Source organism: Pezoporus wallicus, unplaced genomic scaffold (assembly GCF_028554395.1).
Source record: "Pezoporus wallicus isolate ANWC-B61680 ecotype Strahan unplaced genomic scaffold, APGP_CSIRO_Pwel_v1 contig_7142, whole genome shotgun sequence".
Classification (NCBI taxonomy): Eukaryota; Metazoa; Chordata; class Aves; order Psittaciformes; family Psittacidae; genus Pezoporus; species Pezoporus wallicus.
Genome location: NW_026641798.1, coordinates 1 through 24,632, shown reverse-complemented (window position 1 = coordinate 24,632; position 24,632 = coordinate 1). Strand labels below are relative to the sequence as shown.

The window sequence follows — 24,632 nt, the reverse complement described above, 5'->3', positions numbered from 1 at the left end:
TAACCAAAGATGCGATCAATACTGGTGAATTTTCTGCAATGGGCATCTCTGCATATCCTGTGTTTACTACACAGCAGGGGGCTAAAGAGTGGGAAGCTCTTGATCTCACAATAGTTAAGGAGGCCTGACAAGCAGTGACCACATATGCGCTAAAATCCTCTTATACTCAAGCTGTATATATTATGATTTTTTCTTGCAATTGACAGGGGGAGCCCATACAGTTTCTCTGTGATACTCATGTACTAGAAGTTGGTAAATATAAGTATGTCCAGGTTTCTATCAACTCTTGGAGACCTTTGTAGATACTGCTGGCCACTTCTTCCAGCACAGGCTGGCCACCTGTGTCGGAATGAGTGTGCATTTTGGTCAGTATAAAAGCCCAAGCCTCATACGATGTGGGGGAGGCAGAGCCTCTGTGGGGACGCCTGCTAAGGTTGAGCCTGCCACGTCGCACTGCAATGATGCTTCTCGGAGCTGGTTTCCTGTTAGTGTCCACAGGGTCCTTGTGCCACGTTCTGTACGTGGGACTGTAGTGGGAGTAATTATGGCTTTTGCAGGGACTAAAAAAAAAAAAAAAAAAAGGGGGGGAGAGAGAGAGAGAGTAATGATGTTACATTTAACTTTAACCTGCCTAACCTGTCTACTTCTGAAGAACTGATAACCTGGGGGAGGGGGTATATTTGTGTCCTCCTGCCTACAGGTCCATAGTGACTGCCTGCAAAGTTTGTCAAGCCTTCCCATGAGCTGGACAGACAAATGGATACACGAAGGGGGGGGCTGAAGCAATGGAAGCAGAGCAACTGGCAACGCAGAGGTAAACCCATCTGGGCTGCTGCACTGTGGAAAGATATCGTTGCCTGGGTTCAGAACCTGGTGGTGAAGGCATGCCGTGTAGATGCCCATGTACCCAAGAGTTGGGCCACTGAGGAACACCAGAACAACCAACAAGTGGATACAGCTGCTAAGACTGAAGTGGCTCAGATGAACTTAAATGGGCAACACAAGGGTGAATAATTTTTGGCCCAGTGGGCCCATGACACTTCAGGCCATCAGGGCAGAGATGCAACATGTAGATGGGCTCGTGATCAAGGGGTGGATTAATAATGGACACTATTGCCCAGGTTATTCACAACTCTGAAACACGCTGCAATTAAGCAATCCAAGCAGTTAAAGCCTCTTTGGTATGGAGGACAATGGCTGAAGTACAAATATGGGGAGGCCTGGCAGACTGACTATATCACACTCCCACCAACCTGGCAAGGAAAGCACCATGTTCTTATAATGGTGGAAGCAACCACCGGGTGGCTGGAAATATACGCCGTGCCCCACGCCACTGCCCGGAACACTATCCTGGGCCTTGAGAAACAAATGTTGTGGTGACACGGCACCCCAGAAAGAACAGAGTCAGACAATGGGACTCATATCCAGAACAACCTTATAGACACTTGGGCCAAAGAGCATGGCATTGAGTGGGTATATCACATCCCCTACCATGCACCAGCCTCTGGGAAAATCAAACGTTTCAATAGGCTGCTAAAAATTACACTGAGAGCAATGGGTGGTGGGACTTTCAAACAGTGGGATACACACCAAATGCCACCTGGTTGGTCAACACCAGAAGATCTGCTGACAGGGCTGGCCCAGCCCAGACAGAACTTTTACATTATGTAGAGGGGGATAAAGTTCCTGTGGTGCAGATAAATAATTTGTTCGGGAAGACAGTCTGGATTCTTCCTGCTTCAGGTAAAGGCAAACCCACTCGTGGGACTGCTTTTGCTCAGGGACCTGGATATACGTGGTGGGTACCGCGGGAAGATACTGAAATCCGGAGTGTACCTCAAGATGATTTAATTTTGGGGGAAAACAGGCAATGAAATCCAGTATATGCTGTTGCCTGCTATGTAACTGTTATATCCTAGCATCTAGATGCCCATCTCCACCACTCTGGTCTTTGAAAAGAAGATACGCGCTGTCATGATCATAAGCAGAGAATGAAGCCCTGGGGAAAAAGCCGGCAGCAGGATCTTAACTGTCCTGAGGTCACTGTTGAGTGAGCTTGACTTCCCTCCTATCATGACAAGAAAGAATGAACTTTGATGAAACCAGATGAGTACAGCAGTGACCAGACGAGTTCTGCAGTGTCGTCAGCAGGCAACAATTCAACACTACACACCATCTCTCCTGCCCTTCAAGACTGTTACAAGACATGGAACCTGACATCATGGACTGGATGGATTCAGCAACTTTATAGGGATTGGTCCATGGACTAAGGTATGCTATCTCTCTCTCTCTCTGTGTATATATATAATGTATATATATGAGATAAAAAGCGATGGTACATTTTAAAATATGTGATCTGAGCATGATGTGCATGCTATGGAATAAGGGGTGGATAATGTCCCGGGTTCAGCATAGCAGCCATTTTTCTCCTTCTTAGTAGCTGGTGCAGTGCTGTGTTTTTGACTTTAGCCTGAGAACAACGCTGATAACACTGATGATTTTAGTTCTTGCTAAGTAATGTTTACTCTGACCAAGGACTCTTCAGTCCTATGCTCTGCCAGGGAGGAGGGGCACAAGAAGCTAGAAGGGAGCAGAGACAGGACACTTGACCCAAACTAGTCAAAGAGATATTCCATACTACAGCACGTTATGCCCAGGATATAAACTCGGGGGAGTTACCCGGAAGGCCCAGATCGCTTCTCGGGTCGGGCTGGGGGGGTTAGCAATTGTATTCTCTCCCCTTATTATTTCCCTTATCATTATTGTTATATGTGGTGGTACTAGTAGTTTTGTATTATACCTTAGTTACTGGTCTGTTCTTATCTCAACCCGTGGGAGTTACATTCTTTCAATTCTCCTCCCCATCCCTCTGGGAGTGGTGGTGAAACAAAGGGGCACTTATGCAGCTGAGCACTTACGCATTTTGAGACAAGGGGGAGCACAAAATTACAAAATGGAATATATAAACCTTTAGAATTAGTTTTAAGTAATGTTAAGTTTGATGGCTTTGTAACAGTAGCAATGGAAAATTACTGAGGTTCATGAAACATAGAGGACAAAAAATAACAGAGTACAGCTAGAGAACATACTGAGAATTCTCACAAGATAAATTGTTAGAGTTGACATAGTTTTAAGAAAAACAGTCCAGAAGAACAGGACACAGGGATAAGGAGTATCTGGGAATGGCAGGTGTCCAGGATGTGCTACAGTTAAACTAACTGATAAGTAGGAGGATAGGAGGATTATTATGTCTGTGGTTCTAATGAACCAATTAAACTGAAATGAGCATCTACTGCCCGTGCTTCAAAGGCTGCCAGAAGTGATGAAGATTGCTGGAAGAAGTAAATGACCCTCAGAGACTACCACCACAAGTCTGTACACATGCAGAGAACTTTCTGGAAAATTATGTAATCCATACGTAGCCTCATGAATATGTATGTATGCCCAGGGACTATAAAAGGACGGCTTGTGTGGCAATTGGGGGACACACGTTAGGAGAAGCTATCCCCTGTGTCTTCCGGCACTGCAATAAAGAATACCTGCTAGTCAGCTTGAAAACTTTGTTGGCAAGTTTGTTCCTAGAGTTTTCTCCAAATAGTGGGAGGAAGGAAGGGGGGGGAGTGAACGAACAGCTGCATGGTTTTGAATCACTAGCTGGTCTTAAACCACAACACTAATGAAACAAAGGAGCTGTGCAGAGGACTTCTCTCTCTCAATTTAGAATTTCAAACAGCTTGTACAGTTTCTTTACAAATATGTTTGTTTGTAAATGTATGATGTTCTTAGTCTTACTATATCTCAATGACTTAAGACATCTGAGAGCAAATAAAAATATTATATTAATTTTTAACATATATGTTTCTGATTATCTTTAGTAGAGAATGCCAAACATAACAAACAACCTTGCTTACACAAATGATCCTGAAACCTCTAGTACCACCTAAATGGCTTGTGATAAAAGCATGATTAGCTTTAGTCATTCTGTGTCAGTGCCCAATTCAAACACAGACATTTAAAAATTTCTCAACAATTTCAAGGGCAATATGTTCACACAAATCTTTCAAGTGAAAGATTAGTGCATCAAGTGTTTTGGGGTCAAATACGGTTTGGTCTCAAGCAATAATGTGACTTCAAATATGTTAAGAGTAATTAAAAGAACAATAATGGATAGCTATATTTTATGTAGCATATATGTCATTGCATGAATTTAAGTTCATACCCTTTACCTCCTTCTGACTATGGAACGACAAGTGCTACTGTTCTAACCAGCACATTCCATGAAATTCCATGTTTTAGACACCATTCAAAATAAACTGTACAACTGAGTTGCCATGAATATAAAACCAGAAGTTAATACTGAACAACAACAAAACCAAAAATCAAGAAAAAAACCAAAACAAAACAAAAAACCCAAACACCCAAACTGATTTGGTTTGGTTTATGCTTCTTTATAATAAGGAGCAGAGTCAAACTTTGGTAGAATGAGGAAGGAGAAAGTATTTATGGCTCAATCTCTTACGACTACTGTCGTGGTTTAAACCCAGTCAGGCAACTCCTTCACTCACTCCCCCCCTTTTTGCCCTCCCCCTACTCCCGGAGGGACAGAGAGGAGAATCAAAGGAATGCAACTCCCACAGGTTGAGATAAGAACAGTTCAGTAACTAAGGCATAACACAAATCACCACTGCTACCGCCACTAATAACAACAATAAAGGAAATAACAAGGGAAGAGAATACAACACCTCAGAACCAGCCGACCGATAACTCACCCCCCCAGCCCAAGCAAGCACTGACCGATACCTCCTCCAACCCTGTAGTCCTAGCCCTTCTGGGTAACTCTCCATTACCTCCTGGGCATGACGTGCTGTGGTATGGAATACCTCTTTGGCTAGCTTGGGTCAGGTGTCCTGTCTCTGCTTCCTCCCAGCTTCCCCTCCTCCCTGGCAGAGCATGAGGCTCACAAAGTCCTTGGCCAAACCAAAACATCAGGCCGAAAGTCAAAACACAGTACTGCACCAGCTACCAAGAAGGAGAAAAATGACTGCTACTGCTGAACCCAGGACAACTACAAAATGAAATATTTTCCATAATTAAAAGTCAACACAAAATCTCCACTCCCAGTAAAGAACAAAAGAATTAAGCATTTAATTGTCAGTTGGCCTGTGTTTTTTGAGCCTGAATTAATTCCGGCTAACATTTCCTTAAAATACTGTTAAGTTCAATAGGAAAACTAGGAGCCATGTTTCTGAATGCTTCTACCTGACTCTCACAGAGGAAAAAAAAGGGTAAGACAACACATCAATAAAGTAAAATATTCTTTGAGGGTACAGAGCAGCTGGCTGACCTACTGAAACTATATCCTGGAAAGCTACTGTCTAACAAAACAGACACAACTGCTGTGAAAAAATAAGAAACGGGTTTGGCTTTCCTTCATTTCTCCATCTTCAGTGTTATGTTTTATTTCTCAAGATGGAATTATTAAGTGTGTTTCCCAGTAGAGGTAGACTTCAAAACCCCAGATATTTTAGTAGAATGCATTCTTCTCCTCTTTTAAACCTACTTTACAGCAAATAAAAGCCTTTCCTTTGTAGGCTAGCAGGCAGGTCAGAGGAAAACTAGCTTTTTCAAAGAACCCACCACATCTAAGTCTTTATTACTGCTTTGAATTTCTAATTCCAGCTCCTTATCACTTGACCTAGTTGTGCTTTTGTTAGCTTTTTCTCTCACAGTCTTTTTTTGAGAAAAATAAAATACAATGAACTCACAATACTTTTAATTTATAGCACATTGCAAGGTCTTTCTTTCAGCCTTCAAAACATTAATTTTTAAATCTGTAATGAAATCAATTACTGCTTTTGCTGTTCTTTTCAAATAATTTGACCACTATTTTTGAAACTATAATGATAAATAAGCGTTCTGTCTTTCCTGCTCAGTAGTGGCATGTTAAAAAAAAAACAACAAACCACTAAACAAAAAACAAAACCGCAATACACACACAAACGTATGTTAGTGAGTGTCCTGGGTTCAGCAGTAGCAGTCATGTTTCTCCTTCTTGGTAGCTGGTGCAGTGCTGTGTTTTTGACTTTCAGCTCGGGAACAGAGCTGATAACAAGGATGTTTTGGTTTGGCCAAGGACTTTGTGAGCCTCATGCTCTGCCAGGGAGGAGGGGAAGCCAGGAGGAAGCAGAGACAGGACACCTGACCCAAACTGACCAAAGAGGTATTCCATACCACAGCACGTCATGCCCAGGATGTAACTGGGAGTTAGCCGGAAGGGCTGGGAGACTGCAGGGTTGGAGGAGGTATCGGTCGGAGCTTGGTCGGGCTTGGGGGGCAAGTTATCGGTCTGCTGGTGCTGAGGTCTTGTATTCTCTTCCCTTGTTATTTCCTTTATCATTATTATCATTGGTGGTAGCAGTAGTGATCTGTGTTATACCTTAGTTACTAAACTGCTCTTATGTCAACCCGTGGGAGTTGCATTCTTTTTGATTCTCCTCTCCATCCCTCCGGGAGCAGGGGGAGGGAAAGAAGGGGGGAAGTGAGTGAACGAGTTACCTGACTGGGTTTAAACCACGACAGTTCTTTTTGGCGCCCAACGTGGGGCACGAAGGGTTGAGATAACGACAGATCTGACTGGATTAATAGTCACTCGTCACAATGCTGATTTATTGGCTCTCAGAGTTGTTCTTGTTGATCTCACAGCTTCAGACCGTTGTAACTTACTTAGAGCCGGTATTTGCTGTGTTAGAGTTTATCAAGTGTGGGGCCTGGGCTAAGGTTCTCGTCTCACTGTGCTTTATGGCAATGGCTTGTAATACGGGCGGGCTCCAGCAGCAGGGCGGGACGGACGTGGCCGTGGACTTGTACTTGGCCGTCCGGCTGCTCTTCACCATCCTGGCCCTCACCCTGCTCTCCATCTTCGTGAGGCTGCGGGGAGCCGAGGGGGAGCGGCCCCGGGAGCCGGCGGCAGCCGAACCGGCCCGGGAGAGCGGCCCCGGGGACCAGGCGGCGGCGGGAGTGGGGCCGGAGGCCGCGAGGGGACGGCTGCCGGTGGAGGAGGTCGGGGCGGTCGAGGAGAGGAAAGAGGCGGCTGCAGAGCAGCGGGAGAAGGCGGCGGAGGAGCCGAGGCCCGCGAAGGAGCCGAGGCCCGCGGAAGAGCCGAGCCCCGCGGAGGAGCCGAGCTCCGCGACGGCCGAGAGCATTCCCCGGAAGCCGCCCGCCGAGCCCCAGGAGGATGCAGGAGACCACGCAGCATTTCCCAGCAAGGCAGAGGAGGAAGATCTGGGCTCAGGAAAAGAGAAGCTGGTGGTGGGAGGGCCGGCAAGCACAGCAGCTACACCAGCCCCAGTGACAAGTACAGCAGCATCAACTGAGAGTTCTGAAGGTTTTGAATGGCCTTTGGGTACCCTTGGGACCTGCCTGCTGATTGTGATGGGGATCAGCATGCTGGCACACACACAGACTGTGTTCTACCCACAACCATTTTGTCTGATCTCAAAAGTTAAGCAGAGTCAGGTTTGGGTCTTGTCTGGGGTTAGGCAACAATATAGGGGGACCAAGAGGTTTTCCCCAAGGCTGGACAGTATTGAGTGGCAGGGTGTGTGGGACAGTATGGGCAAGTATCTAGTCCACTGGGCCCCTCCAGTGCTTTGGAAGCATCGGAGATGGAAGGCAGCTGTATGGAGTCCCCAGCAACAAGCTGCAGAAACTGCTGAAGGGGACAGTGAATTATTTTAAGCCTGGTGGGCCCATGGCACTTCAGGCCATCAGAGCAGAGATGCAACATAGAGATGGACTCATGATCAAGGGGTGGACTTAGCAATGGACACTATTGCCCAGGTTATTCACAAGTGTGAACACTGCACACAGTCTCTCCTGCTCTGGAAGACTGTTACAAGAGATGGAGCCTGACATCATGGACCAGATGGACACAGCAGCTTTATAGGGACTGGTCCATGCACTAAGATAAGAGTGATGGTATATTGAAAATGTGGGATCTGAGCATGACGTGAATGGTATGGAATAAGGGGTGGATAATGTCCTGGGTTCAGCAGTAGCAGTCATGTTTCTCCTTCTTGGTAGCTGGTGCAGTGCAGTGTTTTTGACTTTCAGCTCGGGAACAGAGCTGATAACAAGGATGTTTTGGTTTGGCCAAGGACTTTGTGAGCCTCATGCTCTGCCAGGGAGGAGGGGAAGCCAGGAGGAAGCAGAGACAGGACACCTGACCCAAACTGACCAAAGAGGTATTCCATACCACAGCACGTCATGCCCAGGATGTAACTGGGAGTTAGCCGGGAGGGCGGGGAGACTGCAGGGTTGGAGGAGGTATCGGTCGGAGCTTGGTCGGGCTTGGGGGGCAAGTTATCGGTCTGCTGGTGCTGAGGTCTTGTATTCTCTTCCCTTGTTATTTCCTTTATCATTATTATCATTGATGGTAGCAGTAGTGATTTGTGTTATACCTTAGTTACTAAACTGTTCTTATCTCAACCCGTGGGAGTTGCATTCTTTTTGATTCTCCTCTCCATCCCTCCGGGAGTAGGGGGAGGGAAAGAAGGGGGGAAGTGAGTGAACGAGTTACCTGACTGGGTTTAAACCACGACAGTGAGTTGGTTATGCAGTCTCCTAATAATGGCTACCTGGTACACTCTTTCCTAATATACATCTATAATTAGGAAACATATAACAGATAATTCCATTACCAGATATGTTTGTTTCCCAAAAAGCAATAAAGGAATAAGAACATGTATACAGGCCTTGGAAGCTGGATACACCCAAGCCTAGACAACAACTATGTCAAGAGTTGAGACTGATCAAACATATATAAACTTGGAGATGCGTATCAAAAAGTGATACTACATTAGGACTCCTCAGTTAAGAATAAAAAAACTTCAGAATAAATTAAAGATCTCAAGATTAACTTTTGAGTAGGGATATTAAAAGCAAAAATGGCATCTAAAGAAATCTGAGTGCCAATTATGATTTTGCATGGTGCAAAATGAAGTTGCCAATTATAGCATAAGATAAAATAACAATTAAAAGTCTGACCATCTAAAATGTTTTTTCTTTTTCAAGAGTATAAATAGTGAAATTTTCTACTCAACACGTAAAGTAAAATTACTTATTGTAATCACAAAAATCACCCTCTACATAAAGTTCACACTGTGATACCTCAAATCTGCTGCAATGTTACTGCTCACTGTATGTCACAATTAGACTGTTTGAAAAAATTCTTCTAAAAGTTACCTTTAGAAACCTAATGTCTAATTTATTTTTTTTAACTCTCACAGTACCCAGCTAATGCTTAGAAGTGAAGCATAGTGATATTAAGTACCAAGTCAAAGCCTATTTTCTTTTCTATTACAAATAGAATTCTCCTTCCACAAATACTCTGGTGTTGTCAAGGAGGATGACTGATATCAGCTGGCTAAATGAAAAGTCATTGAAGCAAATGTCTAAAACTTTGCATTGGGTTTCTTCCTCAAAACTATGTATTAAAAAGACTTTCAGGAACTATCATTGAAATAGCTAGATATTTCAAATGAGTGACAGCAAAATAACATTAATGCAAGGTAGTCACAAGTAAAAATGTTTCTGAAAGTCTGGTTCTGAAATTAAAAGGTTTCAAAGAAATCTTCTGATATCAGTTACTCCACTTCTGAATGAATTGGGTATTTAAAAGCACCATAATAAACTATCAGTTGGGTATTTTAAAAATTAATTGTGGTTTCCCAATTTTATATGAAACTGCTTTGGTTTCATGAGATATCTTGGAAAGCTCCAATAAATGATGGTCAGGGTTAGATGATGTGCTGCACCATCTGTCTACAAAGTTTTTCACTGTGCAGGTCACTAGTCAGTTTTGCAGTACAGAACAGGAAGGGCATCATTTCCTCCAGCCAAAGAACATGAGGTAATTCCAGACGAGAGAAAATAATTGCAAAGAAAGTTACATTACTCAGTTAAGTTCAACTAAAAAGCAAATCATTGAACAGATGAATGAATGAACAGCATTCACTTTCAACAATTTCATCGACAAAATGCCAGAATGTAGAATTCTTAATTTGCAATTGATAATTTCTACTCCCTGTCCTGCACACTAGTCCAAACAGAATGCATAGCTAAAAAAGTCTGGCTCAGTTTATACAAGACCAAATACCAGAATACAGAACAATTCTTGACTGGTAACTTGATTTTTTGTTGTGTTGATATATGTTGCTTGCTATATTGCGCACCTGTAATTGGTAGCTATAGTTACATAGTTACTGCCACTTGGGCCTGGGACAAAGTGACCCTCTTAAAACAATAAGGAACTCATGGGCACAACCAGATATTGGTTGTGTTTGGAGGATCAAAGGAGAACATCCAGGATTGGTGACACCAAAAGGATTAGTTACTTGACAGCTTGGTAAAGTGACCCTTTGATTACCTAACCTGGCAAAAGAACTAACTTTTAAGGTGTCCTAAAGTGATCAGCATTATAATACTAAGTGATCGTATTATAATACTAAAATTCATGCCCACAGGTCAAAAAGACCCCAGCCCAGGTGAAGACCTTTCCCCTGAGCATGCGTAGTAGCTAGAATGACACAGCAAATAATACAATTATATGAAGATTACAACCAATCATTGTAATGTGGAGTATACTACCTTCTAACTTTTGCATATAAATGTAATGAAGAAAGCATTGGTGTGCTTGATTTGCAGAACATTCCACCAAACACCCAGGCCTGAATAAACAGTATCTCTCCTGAACATGTAGAAATTACTTTTAGCATGTTTACTGCACACCAGGCATGAATCCACTTTTTGGATAAACAGTTGCATTGCTGATAATTCTGACTACAATGTCCATGAGATTTACTGAGATTCATTAGTCTATCGAGCTGTAAAACTTAGAATTAGCCTAACCAGTCATAAAAGGCTAACTGGTTACTCATATTTTGAGTTTCTTCAAAATAAAGAATTCTTTAAAATACTTTGACTAATTATTTCAATTTACAAAACACACAAGGTAGCAACAATCTGTGTACATTTAGAAAAACCCTTCGAAAGCGAGATGCTCTTTCACAATTACTACCTGATCAATTTCTATTAAAAAAAAAAATCAAAAAATTACAGCAAGTTATAAATATATAGTGAACTGTTTATTTTCCAGCACTTCTGAGATGAGCAAAAGAGAAATTTGTCCCCTTAAACTGTTAGCCTATGGTATGGAATATCTCTTTCACTAGCTGGAGTAAGGTTTCCTGGCTGTGTCTCTTCTCAACTTCGTGTGCACCACTAGCATATTTGCTATGGGGGGGAGGAGAGGCAGCATGTTCAGCAATAACTAAAACATCCCTGGGTTATCAACAGTGTTTTCAGCACAAATCCAAAATTTAGCACCATGAAAGCTACTATGAATAAATTTAATTGTATCCCAGCCAAAACCAGTACAATTTCTTATATATAAGTCTGTACAGCCTAGTTAAATTTATGTATATCCTTTCAATTCCACAGTTTCCATAGTGAAAACAATAAATCTTATCTAAAAACCCCAAAACAAATGAATACCCCCCCCAACCACAAGCAAACAGTAACAGCTTCATAAAGCCATGAGTACATAAGAAAAATCAATAAAATAAGAACACTTTTTTACCCACTGAAAAACAACAAACCACCCTCCCAAATTCAGTAACACCTCACCTGCATCAGCTCTGGACCGCTGACCTGGTGATTTTCCAAATGGGGTCTTCATTCATCTGTGTTTAAGCGAGCAGCAAAGCTGCTAGACTAGGGTGAAAATCAGGTTCTTCCCAACTCCCAAAATATCTTCTTATTCTGGTAATACAACAGCTACTTATTAATCCACCATTCAACCACCAATTTGTTCTTCCTCAAATATAGAAGCACTTTCAATTATATAACTCTGAAAAACAAACCAGAAAGCATAGTCTGATTTGAGACCTGGTTAAAATAAACAATGGAGTGAAACAAAATATTTTTTTTTCATGCACAATGAGAAGTTTCCTCATATTCTGTTATTCTGGATGCATTCAGTAAACAAAACTAATACATACAAAAAACACTATAATGGCCTATTACAGACTACAAGTATATTTAAGAAAAGCATCACAGCTGACCAATTAGGAACTGACAGCCTCCAAACCAGATTCTCCACCTGGGCAGGGATATCTTCCATAATCACAGAATTGTAAAAATCATAGAATCAACTAACGTGGAAAAGACCTTTAAGATCATGGCTGGATGGCCGCACACAAAGAGTTGCGGTCAATGGCTCAATGTCCGCCTGGAGACCAGTAACGAGTGGCGTCCCTCAGGGATCGGTGTTGGGACTGGTCTTGTTTAACATCTTCGTCGCTGACATGGACAGTGGGATTGAGGGCGCCCTCAGCAAGTTTGCTGATGACACCAAGCTCTGTGGTTCGGCTGATACGCTGGAGGGAAGGAATGCCATCCAGAGGAACCTCGACATGCTTGTGAGGTGGGCTGATGCCAACCTCATGCAGTTTAACCATGACAAGTGAAAGGTCCTACACCTGGGTCAGAGCAATCCCAGGCACAGCTACAGGTTGGGCAGAGAAGAGATTCAGAGCAGCCCTGGGGAGAAAGACTTGGGGGTGTTGGTTGATGAGAAAATGAACATGAGCTGGCAGTGTGTGCCTGCAGCCCAGAAAGCCAACCGTATCCAGGGCTGCATCAAAAGGAGCGTGATCAGCAGGTCAAAGGAGGTGATCCTGCCCCTTTACTCTGATCTTGTGAGACCTCACCTGGAGTACTGTGTGCAGTTCTGGTGTCCTCAACATAAAAAAGAAATGGAACTGATGGAACAAGTCCAGAGAAGGGCCACGAGGATGATCAGGGGACTGGAGCACCTCCCATATGAAGACAGGCTGAGGAAGTTGGAGCTGTTCAGCCTGGAGAAGAGAAGGCTGCGTGGAGACCTCCTAGCAGCCTTCCAGTATCTGAAGGGGGCCTATAGGGATGCTGGGGAGGGACTCCTCATTAGGGACTGTAGTGACAGGACAAGGGGTAACAGGTTAAAACTTAAACAGGGGAAGTTTAGATTGGATATAAGGAGGAATTTCTTTCCTGTTAGCGTGGTGAGGCCCTGGAATAGGTTGCCCAGGGAGGTTGTGAATGCTCCCTGTGTGCCTGTGAATGGCAGTGTTCAAGACCAGGTTGGATGAGGCCTTCGGTGATATGGTTTAGCGTGAGGTGTCCCTGCCCATGGCAGGGGGTTGGAACTAGATGATCTTAGGGTCCTTTCCAACCCTAACTATTGTATGATTCTATGATTCTATCATCAAGACCACCACTAAACCATGTAACTAAGGGCCTCTTCTACAAAGTTTTTGAACACTTCCAGGGATGGTGATTCCACCACTTTCCTGGGAAGCCTGTTCCAATACATGATCACCCTTTTGATGAAAAACCTGTTCCTAATACCCAGTTTAAACCTTCCCTGGTACAGCTTAAGATCATTAACTCTTGCAATATCGCTTGTTACTTGGAAAAAGAAAACAGCTACCTCCTCTCTCCATCCTCCTTTCAGGTAGTTGTAGAGTGATAATGTGCCCACTGAGCCTTCTCCAGACTAAAGAGCCCCAGTTGCCTCAGCCATTCCTCATAAGACTTGTGCTCCAGGCCCTTCAACAGCTCCATTGCCCTTCACTGGACCAGCTCCAGCACCTCAACGTATTTCTTGCAGCAAGGGGCCCAGAACTAAACACAATACTCGAGGTGTGGCATCACCAGTGTCAAGTACAGGGGGATTATAACTATCCTAGTCCTGCTGGCTATGCCATTTCTGATACAGGCCAGGATGACACTGGCCTTCTTGGCTGCCCAGGCACACTGCTGGCTCATGTTCAGCTGGCTGCCAATCAACATCCCCAGGTCCCTTTCAGCCGAGCAGCTTTCCAGCCACTCTCCCCCAAGCCTGGAACGTTGCATGGGGTTATTATGGCCCAGGTGCAGGACCCAGCATTATGCCTTGTTGAATCTCATACCACTGGCCACATCCCATTGATCCAGCCTGTCCAGATCCCTCTGCAGAGCCTTCCTATCCTCCAGCAGATCAACACTCTCACCCAACTTGATGTCATCTGCAAACATACTAAGGGTACACTCAATCCCCTCATCCAGATCATCATGAAAGATATTAGAAAACACTTGCCCTAACACCAAGCCCTGAGGGACACCACTAGTAAGCAGTCAACAACTAGATGTGAAACCATTTACCACCACTCTTTGGGCTTGCCCATCCAGGCAACTTTATATTCAACGAAGAATACACCTATCCAGGCCATGAGCAACCAGGTTCTCAAGGAGAATGCTGTGGGAGACAGTATCAAACCCTTTACTAAGGTTCAAATAGACAATGCCTACAGCTGTTCCCTCATCAACCAGTCAGATTGCCTTGTAAGAGAAGATCAGGTTGGTCAAGCAGGACCTGCCCTTCATGAATCCATGCTGACTGGGCCCAACCCTCCCGTTTTCACACACATCCTGAGTGCTCACATTTAGATCTGCTCCATGACCTTCCCTGGCACTGAGGTCAGGATGACAGACCTGTAGTTACCAGGATCCTCTTTCCTGCCCTTTTTGTAGAGAGGTGTCATGTTGGTCAAACTCCAATCCCCTGGGACCTGCCCACTAGACCAAGACTGCTGATAAATGATGGAGAGTGGCTTGGTGAGATCCTCCACCAGCTCCTTCAGCACTCTTGGGTATAACCCATTCGGCCCCATCTGACTTGTATACATCTAAGTGGAGCAGGAGGTCACTAACCATTTCTTCCTGAATTATGGGGACTTCAATCAGCTCCCCATCTCTGTCATCCAACTCAAGGAACTGAGTACCCTGAGGATGGCTGGTGTTGCTATTAAAGACTGACACAAAGGCAGCATTAAGTACCTCAGTCTTTTCCTCATCTTTAGTCACTAGGCATCCCCTAGTATCCAGTAGAGGATGGAGGTTCTCCTTGGCCCTCCTTTTATTGCTAAAATATTTGAAAAAGTACTTTTCATTATCTTTTATGGCAGTGGCCAGATTTAGTTCCTTCTGTGCCTTAGCCTTTCTAATATTCTCCCTGCATAACCTAACAACATCCTTGTACTCCTCAAAGGTCAACAGAACCTTCTTCCAGAGGTGATAACTTCTCTTGTTTTTTTTTTCCTCCCCCTGAGTTCCAGCACTATCTCCCTGTTCAGCCAGGCTGGCCTCTTTCCCACTGTCGTGGTTTAAACCCAGCCAGCAACCTAGAAGCACACAGCCGCTTGATCACTCCCCCCCCCCACACCCCTTCCTACCCCTGCTCCCAGAGGGATGGGGAGGAGAATTGAAAGAATATAACTCCCACGGGTTGAGATAAGAACAGTCCAGTAACTAAAGTAGAACACAAAAACACCACTGCTACCACCAATAATAATAATGATAAGGGAAATAACAAGGGAAAAGATTACAACCGCTCATCACCCGCCAACCGATACCCAGCCCAACTCGAGAAGTGATCTAACCCTTCTGGGTAACTGCCCCTACTTTATATACTGGGCGTGATGGGCTGTGGTACGGAATACCTCTTTGGCTAGTTTGGATCAGGTGTCCTGTCTCTGCTTCCTCCCGGCTTTCCCTCCTCCCTGTCAGAGCATGAAACTCAGAAAGTCCTTGGTCAGAGTAAACATTACTTAGCAACAACTGAAAACATCAGTGTTATCAGCGTTGTTCCCAGGCTGAAAGTCAAAAACACTGCACTGCACCAGCTACTAAGAAGGAGAAAAATGACTGCTACTGCTGAACCCAGGACACCCACTAGTTAGATTTTCAGCACATGGGGACTGCCTGGTCTTTGAAGATCTCATTCTTAAAGACCGTCCAGTTTCCTGGACCCCTTTGTCCTTCAGTAATGTTTCCCAATGGATTTTCCCAACCAGCATCCTCAACAGGCCAAAGTCAGCCCTGTGGAAGTCTAAAGTTGCAGTTCAGCTGACCTTCTTCCTGACTTTTCCAAAGATTGAAAATTCAATCATTTTGTGATTGCTTTGCCAAAGATGGCTTCCAGCCATCACATCACCTGCCAGTCCTTCTGTTTGTGAACAGCCAATCTAGCCGGGCATCACCCCTAGTTGGCTCACTCACCAGCTGGGTCAAGAAGTTATCTTCCACATGCTCTAAGAACCTGTGGATTGTTTCCTCTCTGCCATATTGTACTTCCAGCAGACATGAGAGCTAGCAATCATGAGAAGCAGCAGTCCAGATGGGTTACCTCTTCATTGCCAGTTACTCTACTTCCACTGCTGCAACCACCCCCACAGGGCATTTCACACCATCCATGAGTCAGTATAATGTACTGACCGTTTTTTTCATTCTGCAATGTCTAAGGCCAGATGGACGGCTTTCACCTCTGCAAACTGACTCAACTCGCCTACTCCTACAGCAGTTTCTACTTGTTGTAGGGACTCCATACAGCCGCCTTTCATCTCTGATGTTTTCCTACAATATGGCAGGACCCATCAGTAAACAAGGCATATTGCTTCTCACCTTCTGACAGTTTATTATATGGTGGGGCTTCTTCAGCACACATCACCTCCTCCAGTGACATTCCAAAATCTTTGCCCTCTAGCCAATCTAGGATCACTTTCAAATTCCTGGATGACTGGGGTTTCCTATTTGAGCTCACTGTGTCATCAGTGTGACCCAATTACTCCATGTAGCTTCAGTTGCATGATGTGCAGAGGAAACCCTCTCTTTGAACATCCAGCCCAGCACAGGCTGGTGTGCCAGGAGGAGCTGTACTTCAGTGCTAGTCAGTTCCAAAGCAGCTCAAACCCCTTCATAAGTATCTCTTTTTCAGATGGAGCATAGTGGGCCTCAGATCCTCTATATCCTGACTCCAGAAGCCAAGAGGTCAACCTTGAGTCTCCCCTGGTGCTTTCTGCCAGAGGCTCCAAGTAGGAGCTCCATGGTGTAAAACACACTTTTTGCTTCTTACCTGGTCTGTTCTGGTCCAAGGTCTACTGCATGAATTCTCTCCTGTTTAACTTGTTCGAAAACTTGTAACTCAGGGCCCCATTTGAAATCATTCTTCTACCAGGTCATTTGATAGAGAAGGCTTGCATTCAAACTGTAGTTTTGGATGCGCATTCTCAAAAAAACACGCCTCAGAAAGCTTTTGCTTCTTTCTTGCCTGTTGGTGGAAACATTGCTGTTATGTTGTTGACTACATCCCTTGGGATCTGACAACACCCATCTCGACATTTTATTCCTAAAAGTTGGATTTCCTGTGCAGGTCCCTTGACCATACCTTGTCTTATGACAAGACCGGCCTTCAGAGGGATTTGGATTATTTTCTTCACTTTCTAAAAAACCTCTACTTTATCACCCCCCATAATGATGTCATCAATGTATTGCAGGTCTTCGGGAGCTTGCCCCTGTTGCAGTGCAGCCTGGATCAGTCCATGGCAGATGGTAGGGCTGTGTTTCCACTCCTGGGGCTGTCGGTTCCAGGTGTACTGGATGCCCCTCCAAGTGAAAGCAAATTGTGGCTTGCATTCTGCTGCCAAAGGGATAGAGAAAAATGCATTGGCAATATCAATTGTGGCATACCACTTGGCTGCCTTTGACTCCACTTCATATTGAAGTTCTAGCATGTCCGGTACGGCAGTACTCAATGGTGGTGTGACTTCATTCAGGCCACAATAGTCTACCGTTAGTCTCCATTCTCCGTTAGACTAGTCCTGCTGAGGACTGGCTCTCCAGTCTATGGATCAGCTTATGGATGGGAATCAGGGAGTCTTGGTTGATGCAATATTGCTGCTGGTGCACTGTTGTGGCACTTGTTTGTCCTTTGACCTTCAGCAGCCCCAACAATAGAAGGATCCTCTGAGAGACCAGGCAAGGTGGACAGCTGCTTCATTTCCTCCGTCTCCAAGGCAGCTAAACCAAAAGCTCATTGGTACCCTTTTGGGTCCTGAAAGTACCCTCTCTTCTCAGTCAGTCTGATTTCAGCCTCCAATACAGTCAGCTTTTAGGGTCCCCCTGTCACTCCAGAAATACAAATGAATTCTGCCCCTTGATAGATTGATGGCAGTAGAGTACACTGTGCACTGGTGTCTACTAGAGACTTATACTCCTGTGGGTCTGATGTGCATAGTCTGGTAACCCTGGCTGTCCCCCTTCTCCAGCTGGCTAGAGGCAGGGCCCCTCTAGTCCTGGTCATGGGACTCTCCACTTTGTGTAAAAATGGGTTAGAATTTTTTCTGTAGAACACAAATATAACCCACCCTTCCAATCTGTCTGGGAAACTGTCCACTGAAGAAGCAGCTCTCTTGGTAAAATTCCCAGTTGTGGTTGTTTTTCCTTGTAGTTCACATACCCATTCCTCTAGGGTTGAGCTAGGTTTTCCATCCCACTTCCTCAAGTCTTCTGCATTATCCCACAGGGAAGACCACAGGGTACCCCGTGGTGTGTACCTTCTATATCATCCCTCTCGAGCAAATAGATACTTACTGTTCATTGCTGAGATGTGGGTCTGTACAAGCGGGGAGCAGGACATACACTCTCTGAACTGCTGGAACTCCCAGGACAGTTCCTCCATGGTTGAAACAACAGAAGAAGTGACACTGTGTTTGCATTCCGAGTTGGGCAACCACTTCAACCACTGCCCGTGGGACTTTCTCTCTCCAACCCACTACTGCCAATGATTTGGCATACAATGACAAATTTCTGCCTTGTGCGTTGTGTGCATTGGACTTCATCTGGATGTGTGGGTGACTGCACGTTGATTGGGTTATCATAAATCATCTCTAGTACAGTCAATTCCTTCAGATAATGGATACAACTATTGCAGTCCATCTGCCTATGCGACATATAAAATCTTCCTTGAAGGGATAACTTTCCTTCACAGTTTTAGTAGTCACCTCCAGAACCTGAGGACTTCTGTCCTTGCTGTTGTCTTACCAATGCCTTCTTCCCTAGCAAGTGATCTGTTTGGCTTCCCTGCCCTCTAATTCCAGGCTACTAGCCCCATTATCCCAGCCATCAGAGTAGCAAGATGATAATGTGCTCACCTGAATTACAACTGAAATCTTTTTGTATATCCCACAGCTCAGTCAGGGATAGGGATGGAGAAGTTGCCTCTTATTCTGCCTCTTCTTCCTTTTTTGTGATGGCTCTGCTTCATCCTCCTTAACTAAACATGCTGACTTGTGTGTCCATTTCTTCTTGTGTATAGGGTCAATTGATAACAGCACAGGTTGGTTCTCTGGTTTAGCTTCAGTGCATATTGCCAGCATTGGAGTAGCTACAGTCTGTTGCTGGTGCTGGGAGTGGCTGCAGTGATTGCCGTTTTTTTGTCAGGTTCAGAGACATTCTTTTGCCCTTGAGGGTACTGGATATTGTTGAGCAAGTCTCTGTAGACATGGGCCAGGCCCCAGCACATTGAAGTGATTTGTGTGTATCTGGAATTGCCAAGGTGACAACATACTTATTCAAAGTATTTTACTAGTTTTTCTGGATTCTACACTTCTTCAGGGGTGAAATCCCAAAATACTGGAGAGGTCCACTGTCCTAGGCACTTACCTATACTATCCCCCACACCCTGCTACTCACAACTATCCAGCCCCAGAGCAGATCTCTGAGTGATATTTTTAAATACTGTTTAACCTTAAACAGGACCTGAACCATATGCAGCAACATGATGGCTCCTAGCAAAAGGATCACTTCAAGGGTATTCACAATCTTTAAAATTCTCAAACACTACTGTAATCAGCCTGGAAAAAAAAAAACAGATGTCAGAGGGGAAGGGACTCATTTTCATTTTCCTGAGGTATGAAAATTCAGCCACTCAAATTCCAAATCTGCATGAAAGTATCCTACAGACTCATCTAGCATATCAATTACTAAGAACTTTATTCCCTAACACTAGGGTTTATTAGGAGTAGTAACATCTGACATCTGGGAAAAGAGATTATAGTAAACTAGATCTGCAAAAAAAAATTATTTCCAACTGACAACTTCAAAGAACACATTTCAGTGACAGATTTATCAGTTGACAGATCCCAAATCATAGAATAATATAATAGTTAGGGTTGGAAAGGACCTTAAGATCACCTAGTTCCAAACCCCCTGCCATGGGCAGGGACACCTCACACTAAACCATATCACCGAAGGCCTCGGTCAACCTGGTCTTGAACACTGCCAGGGATGGAGCATTTATCACTTATTTGGGCAACCCACTCCAGTGCCTCACCACCCTAACAGGAAAGAATTTCCTCCTTATTTCCTTCTTATATCCAATCTAAACTTCCACTGTTTAAGTTTCAAACCATTACCCCTTGTCCTGCCACTACAGTCCCTAATGAAGAGTCCCCTCCTCAGCATCCCTATAGGCCCCTTTCAGATACTGGAAGGCTGCTATGAGGTCTCCACGCAGCCTTCTCTTCTCCAGCCTGAGCAGCCCCAACTTTCTCAGCCTATCTTCATACAGGAGTTGCTCGGGTCCCCTGATCATCCTCATGGCCCTTCTCTGGACTTGTTCCAACAGTTCCATGTCCTTTTTATGTTGAGGACACCAGAACTGCACACAATACTCCAGGTGAGGTCTCACGAAAGCAGAGTAGAGGGGCAGGATCACCAACATGGTAAGGCAGGATTTCCCCTTAGTGAAGCCATGCTGGCTGTCACAAACCACGTTGCTATTTTTCATGTGCCATAGCATGCCTTCCAGGAGAATCTGCTCCAAGATTTTGCCAGGCAAAGAGGTGAGACTGACTGGCGTGTAATTCCCTGGGTCATCCATTTTCCCCTTTTTGAAAATGGGGGTTATATTTCCCCTTTTCCAGTCATCGGGAACTTCACCCGACTGCCATGATTTTTCAAATATGATGGACAGTGGCTCAGCAACTTCATTCACCAGTTCCTTCAGGATGCAGATGGATTTCATCAGGTCCCATGGACTTCTGCACATTCAGGTTCTTAAGATGGTCTCAAACATGATCGTCTCCTACAGTGGGCCTAAGGTCTTCATTCTCACAATCCCTGCATCTGCCTTCCAAGACTTGGGTGGTGTACTCAGAGAATTTGCCAGTGAAGACTGAGGCAAAGAAGTCATTCAGAACCTCAGCCTTCTCCAAATCCAGGGTAGCCAGTTCTCCTGATACCTTCCGGAGAGGGCCCACATAGTCCTTAGTCTAGAATCATAGATCGTTTACAACACTAGAGGGAAAAATTGTATCATACCACAAGTAATCAATATTACAATAATTAACATCAATATTCCTGCAACCAGTTGCCTCAACCAGGAGAGATTGGGTAAACATGAAGTTAACTTTTTCCATATTTCTTCAAACCCCAGGAGATGTCACCCATGGCCATTTCATGAAATATCTTAGTTTGTTTCCAAATTTCCTCCAGATCTGTTTCGATTCTTCTATTTCGGTCTATATAGGAACAACAGCTTTCATTGATTATGGCTCAAACCCCTCCTTGTGATGCCAATAACAGGTCTAGAGCCATTCGGTTTTGTAAAACCACTTTAGAGAGGCTGGTTAAAATTGGGTATTACAGCACCTAAGGTGGATGCCCCCTTCCAGTTGGGGGGTAGAGTCTTATAAGCATTTTCTCCACATAACCAATACCATCCTTTCCCTTTAGGAACGGGCCATCACTGAACTACGATACCATCTGTGTTAATAGTATGATTGCAATTTGAATGGTGACCTACATCCGTGGCATTTAAGCAAGATTTCCTACCCTGGTTCCTGGTGTAATACATCTTTGTACACAGGTGTAATATTTATTACCTGGATTAGGATTATCTATTCCAAATTTTAACCTTTCCTTTGAATAGATTGCTAGTGTTCACCCACAAATTTGTCCATGAGACAGTGTTAGGAATTGGAACTCCAATTAATGGGAGATCCAGGCTTTCTCCTGATTTAGGCAACTGTGCACACACCCAACAATCACTACGGTTAAAAACCTTAGTAACATTCTGCACTAATTTCAGGTATAAGTTCTGGTCCCAAGCTTGTGCGCCAGTTATCATATGAGTCCAAATTATGACTGACGCAATTTCATACGTAAGGGTCTTGAAGGTCCAATCCGCCATGTCTTCTCTGGCTCTGGTGCTTTCTTAATTTTTGAATAATATATCCAAGCAGGTTGTTCCTTTATCTTCACTGTTGTAAAGGCGGTCAGTAATACCTGGTACGGTCCGCTCCACTTCTCCTGTAGAGGATCTCCTGAAAAGTTCTTAACATAAACCCAGTCTCCAGATCTGAAAGGGTGAATCGGATAATCCAAACCTCTTGCTCTTGTCCCGACTATTCTCTTATTTATCTCCTCCAATTGTTTTCCCAGATTGATCAGAAACTCTCGAAGGTAGCTTTCTCGCAGTTCCTGAAGACTTTCTCCTTTAAACCGGGACTGATATGGTCTTCCATACAAAATCTCAAATGGACTGACCTGTTCTTTTGACCAAGGTTTAGTTCAAATTCTTAATAGAGTCAGTGGTAACGCCTGGTACCAATAGAAATTCGTTTCCTGAAATATTTTACTAATTAGTTGTTTAATCAGATGGTTCATCTTTCGTACTTGCCCACTGGCCTGAGGCCTATATGAAACATGGAGTTGCCAATCAATTTCTAATTTTTTGCTAATTTCTTGTGACAATTTTGCACTAAAGTGTGAACCCTGGTCGGAAGAAATTGCCGCTGGTACTCCAAAATGAGGTATTATTTCATTTAATAATGTTTTAATCACCTGTCTTGCATTATTTATCCTACAAGGGAATGCTTCTGGCCAGCCTGAAAAAGTATCAGTTAACACCAACAAATATCGATAAACCCCTTTTCTTGGTAATTCAGAAAAGTCTGTTTGCCACTGCTGTCCCGGAAAACTTTCTCTCCCAATTTTCCCGATTTGATTTCTATTTTCAGTTTTAGGATTATTCTTAAGACATAACTGACATTGTTTTGTCACAAATTGAACTGTCGTGTATAGATTCCTTCCTACAATTTGTTTGTCTAAATATTTATACAAAGAGTTGCTACCCCAATGATTTTTATTATGTTCTTCCTGAACTAACTTCCAGAGTTGGTTATAGGGGATTACAATTCGCCCATCAGGTATTTGAGCCCAATCCTCTTTATTTTCCTGTCCCTTTAGATCCTCAATCAGTTTCCTATCCTCTTTTGAATACCTAGGTTTAGATTTTTCCATTGCTAGTTTGCCGTCAGGGATTAAGGACACGATTTGAGATTGTTCAGCTGCTCGTTTGGCTTCAAAATCAGCCAAATTATTTCCAGTTTCCTGATCAGAGTCACCTTGTTGATGTCCTTTACAGTACATAATAGCTACTTCTTCAGGTAGCTGAACAGCTTCCAGTAATCGTAGAATTTCTGTAGCATGTTTAATCTGTTTCCCTTGTGTGTTCAAAAGTCCTCGTTCTTTCCACATAGCACCATGTGCATGTACCACACCAGATGCGTATTTAGAATCAGTCCTAATATTTATTCTTTTATCTTTAGCCAATTCCAGGGCTCTCGTTAATGCTATTATTTCTGCCTTCTGGGCCGAGGTGTTCACAGGTAAAGGTTTAGCTTCTATTACCTGTGAAGTGGTGGTAATGGCATATCCTGCCTTTCGTTTACCATTTTTCATGAAGCTACTACCATCAGTAAACCAAGAATCAGCATCTTCCAGAGGTTTTTCTTTCAAATCTGGTCAGCTCGAATATACAGTCTCTATGTTGGCCAAGCAGTCTTGCGTTAGTGGTTCTGTCGATTGTTCCAGAACACCATAATCATGGATCCAAAGTCTGCACCATCCTGTCATTCCCAGGAATGTCCGGAGGTCCTTGACAGTCGACGGTCGTGGAGTCTGGCAAATGGCTTCTTTTCTGGCAGTTCCAAGTTCTCTCTGTCCTCCTGTTATTTCATATCCTAGGTGGAAAACTTGGGTTTGGATTAGTTGGGCCTTTTGTCTGGATACCTGATAACCATTCAGTCCCAGAAATTCAATAATCCCACCATTCACTGGACACATTCTTCCTTTGTTTCTGTAGCATTTAACAGGTCATCCACATATTGTAACAGAGTCCACGTCTGAGCAGGTGGATTTCATAATTCTAATTCTCGTGCTAACTGATTTCCCAAAATCGCTGGACTGTTTTTAAACCCCTGTGGTAATACTGTCCAAGTTAATTGAGTTTTTCTTCCTGCGTCAGGGTTTTCTCATTCGAAAGCAAATAATTTTGGCTTTCTTTGGCCAATGGTAAGCAAAGAAAGTGTCCTTTAAATCCAGGACGGCAAACCGTTTCTGATTATTATTCAATTTAGTCAATAAATCATACAAATTAGCTACTACTGGACAAATATCCTCTGCAATTTTGTTGATTACCCTGAGATCGTAAACCAATCTGCAACTTTTCCCATCATATTTCTTTACTGTCCAGATACGAGTATTATATTCCAATTCACATTCAATTAATAATCTAAATTTTAAAATTTATCAATGATTTTTTTTTTCATTCCCTTTGATCTTCTAATTTTAAGGGATATTGTTTTATTCTAATTGGGCAGGCCCCCCTTTTTATTTCACTTTAACAGGCAAAGCATTTTTTTGCCTTA

General features: G+C 43.7%; 1 long non-coding RNA gene across 1 annotated transcript in view; it reads right to left on the bottom strand.

Moving 5' to 3' along the window:
* The window catches only part of LOC130607880 (uncharacterized), a 54,145-nt gene extending 36,318 nt beyond the window's left edge, over window positions 1-17,827 (bottom strand). The window contains exons 1-2 of the long non-coding RNA XR_008974389.1: window positions 16,994-17,827; window positions 11,686-11,908 (exon numbers count right to left, since the gene is read on the bottom strand). This is a non-coding gene — a long non-coding RNA (uncharacterized LOC130607880). The remainder of the gene's footprint in view (window positions 1-11,685; window positions 11,909-16,993) is intronic.
* Window positions 17,828-24,632: the final 6,805 nt, after the last annotated feature.